The sequence below is a fragment of the Rattus norvegicus genome, chromosome 1 (assembly GCF_021556685.1).
Source record: "Rattus norvegicus strain SHRSP/BbbUtx chromosome 1, alternate assembly SHRSP_T2T, whole genome shotgun sequence".
Taxonomy (NCBI): domain Eukaryota; kingdom Metazoa; phylum Chordata; class Mammalia; order Rodentia; family Muridae; genus Rattus; species Rattus norvegicus.
The window spans coordinates 159,839,432-159,843,034 of NC_141534.1; the positions used below are offsets into that span (position 1 = coordinate 159,839,432).

Genomic DNA, 3,603 nt, shown 5'->3' on the forward strand with positions numbered 1-3,603 from the left:
CTCCAGCAATGTTCAGGGGCTCTTCCCCTGAGTACAGCTGAAGTTGGTAAGGGGTTAGGCCAGCTCTCCTGCTCTTGTGCCTCCAAGACTAGCTCTCCTAGGATGTTTAGGTGAGGGGTGGGGCAAATTCTGCACAGCCCTCAGACATCAATATGTGCCTGGGCAGTAGCCCAGACCAGAGACATTCACCTGGTCTTTGGTGGTAACATGCTCCTGGTGTTCCAGGGCCATGACTGAGACATGGCCCCTGGTGACAGCACAGGCCAAGACTATACCATGGACCCAGGCGGATGTCTGTGGCATCATCGGCTAGTCACATCACACTGATCCTCACTACTCCCAAGTCTCTAGCTCTGCCTCTCTTCATTGTGCCCACATCATTCTGTTTCTCCTTCTCTTCCATTTTCTCCACCATGTACCTGCTCTTTTTAGTGGATCCTGGGGTCTCTGAGTGTCTGGAGTTGTCTGAGGAGTGCTATGTCCCACTCATGCATCATGGCACCAGGCAGAGGTCATCCTGGGGCATTCCCCTTGTAACCCAGGCCTACATAGCTCCAAACTGGTGGTCATCAAAGTCTAGCTCCCTGTCCATGGCCCATGGCACCTGTCTGGTGGTCATCTTGGGCTTGCTCCTTACCCAGCCTGTGCAAGTGTTCCAATGGCAGGGTTGTCTATCTCAGGCTTACTCCTGCTCAGGGCCCATGGTCCAAGGCAAGGTTCTTCTAGTCTCAGGCTTGTTCTCCATCCTAGGAGCTTGTCTGGGCATAGAGCAATGGACTGGTGATTGTCTCAGGCTTACCTTTGTTATTTTCAGAGAATGTTAGGTTACTAATCATTCAGATGTTCATAGGTCAGAACACTGAGCATAGACATAGCCTCTCTCCTTTTTGCGTCTACTAATACACATAAGCACAGCAGCCACACCTGCAACATTTCTAGGGGAGGGAGAGATCCTATTTATTAATTGTTGATCTTAGTGTCTCTTCTATTGATGTTCTGTTCAGAAAGTTGTCTCCTTGTCAATGGGGTCAATGCTGTTCCCACTTTTTCTTCTCCTAGGTTCAGTGTGTCTAGTTGTTGTGGTCTTTGATCCACTTGAATGTAAGTTTTGTGCATGGTCATAAATATAGATCTATTTGTATTCTTCTACATGTAGATATCCATGCACCATTTGTTGAAGATGCTGCCTTTTTGTCCAGTTGTGTATTTCTGACTTCTCTATCAAAATTCTCTATCCATAGGTAGGTGAATTTATATCTGGTTCCTCAATACAATTTCACTGATCAATGTCTCTGTTTATATGCCAATAGCATGTAGTTTTATTTCAGTAATACAAGTTGAAATCAGAGATGGTGATAGTTCTAGAGGTCTATTTATCATTCAGGATTTTTTACCTATCCTGGATTTTTCTGCTTTGCCATATGGAGTTGAGAGTTATCCTTTCAATGTGTGCATTTAATTGTGTTGGAACTTTGATGGGGATTGTGTTGAATCTGTAGATTGCTTTGGTAAGATGGCCATGTCTATTATGTTAATTCTTCTGTTCCATGAACATGGGAGATCTTTCCATCTTCTGATATCTTCTTCATTGTTTTTTCTTCAAAGACTTGATGTTTTGTCAAGCAAATATTTTACTTACTTGGTGAAAATACCACAAGATAGTTTATATTATTTGTAACTATAGGGGAGGGTGCTTACATTCTGATTTTTTCCTTAGTTCATTTTCCATTTGTATATAGGAAGATAATAGATTTTTTTGAGTTAATATTGTATCCAGCCACTTTGATAAAGGTGTTTGTCACCTATAGGGGTTCCCTAGTGGAGTTTTTACGGTTACTTATGTTTACTATAATATCATCTGCAAGTAATAATACTTCAACTTCTTCCATTACAACTTGTCATCCTTTGAGCTCTTTCAGTGCCTTATTGCCACAGTTAAACCTTCAAATACAATATGGAATAGATAAGGAGAGAGTAAACCAGGTCTTCTGTCTGTGGATTGCACAGTCCACTCATTTCATAGACATCCTTGTCTTGTTCCTGATTTTAGTGAAATTGGTTTGGTTTTCATTTAAGTTGATATTGGCTATTGGGTTTATGTAAACTGTTTTAATTATGTATTCCTAATCTCTCTAGGAGTTTTATCATGAAAGGGCTTTTGGATTTTTCTCGAAGGCTTTTTTTTTTCGTCTAATGAGATGATCATGTGTTTCCCTTTCTATGTATGTTATGGATCTCACCGACAGATTTTTATATGTTGAACCATCCTGCTATCTCTGGGATGAAGATTAATTTATCACGATGGATGATTTTTTTATGGATTTTTGTCAGAAATTGAATATGTTTACATCAATTTTCATGAGGGAAATTGGTTGTAATTCTCTTTGTTGAGTCTTTATTTGGCTTGGGCATCAGGGTAACTGTAGTCTCATAAAATGAACTTGGTATTGTTTCTTTTATTCCTATTTTGTGAAACAATTTTAGGAGCATTGTTTTTAAGACTTCTTTGAAAGTCTTGTAGAATTCTAGGTCAAAACTATCTGGTATTGGGCTGTTTTCTGTTTGGGACAATTTTAATTACTGCTTCTATTTCATCAGTAGTTATATGTATATTTAAAATTGTTTATTTGATTTTGGTTTAATTTGGTAAGTGGTATCTATCATAAACATTATCCACTTCTTTTAGGTTTTCCAATGTGGTAGAGTACAGGTTTTAAAGTATGTCTTTATGATTCTCTGCATTTCCTCAGTGTTTGTTGCTGTCTGCCCACTCCAATTTTGGTGAACTCATTAGTTTTTGTTGAGTAACTAACAGGAGCATGGATGAAGAGTTATTTACATGAGCAAGGAAAATTCAAACACATCTGAATCATTAAAAATCTTCCTCCAACATGGGTGATAGCTTAGTTAAGGTTTGGTTGTTGTGTCAAAACCCAATGGCCAAGAAACTTGGGGAAGAAAAGGATATTTTTTGATTAACTCTTCCATATCACATTTTATCAGTGGAGGAAGTCAGGACAGAAACTCAAATAGGGCAGGAATCTGGGGGTAGGAGCTGATATAGAGACCATGGCAGGATGCTGGTTACTGGCTTGCTCCTCATTCAGACTGTTCTGCTTTCTTATAGAACTGGGGACCACCAGTCCAGGAATAGCATTACTCACAATGTGCTAGTTTATCCCATATCAATTACAGGTTAAGAAAATGCCGTAGAGGAGGGCCCAGGAGCAGCAGGTCCGCTGCGTCTGAGACACCGCCGGAACCTGAAGGGACCAACCGGATAAACAGTTCTCTGCACCCAAATCCCGTGGGAGGGAGAGCTAAACCTTCAGAGAGGCAGACACGCCTGGGAAACCAGAAGGGATTGCACTCTGCACACATTACTGAATCCAGAGGAAAACACCAAACGCCATCTGGAACCCTGGTGCACGGAAGCTCCTGGAAAGGGCAGCGCAGATCTTCCTGGTGGCTGCTGCCACGGAGAGCTCATAAGCAACATCCCACGAGCAAACTTGAGCCTCGGGACCACAGGTAAGACCAACTTTTCTGCTGCAAGTGACCTGCCTGGTGAACTCAAGACACAGGCCCACAGGAACAGCTGAA

General features: G+C 41.4%; 1 non-coding gene across 1 annotated transcript; it reads right to left on the minus strand.

Annotated features, from left to right (window-relative positions):
* Positions 1 to 816: 816 nt before the first annotated feature.
* LOC120100425 (small nucleolar RNA SNORA17) lies at positions 817 to 945 on the minus strand. Its single transcript, XR_015655960.1, has one exon. It is a non-coding gene; the product is annotated as a small nucleolar RNA SNORA17 (small nucleolar RNA).
* Between the last annotated feature and the right edge of the window lie 2,658 nt (positions 946 to 3,603).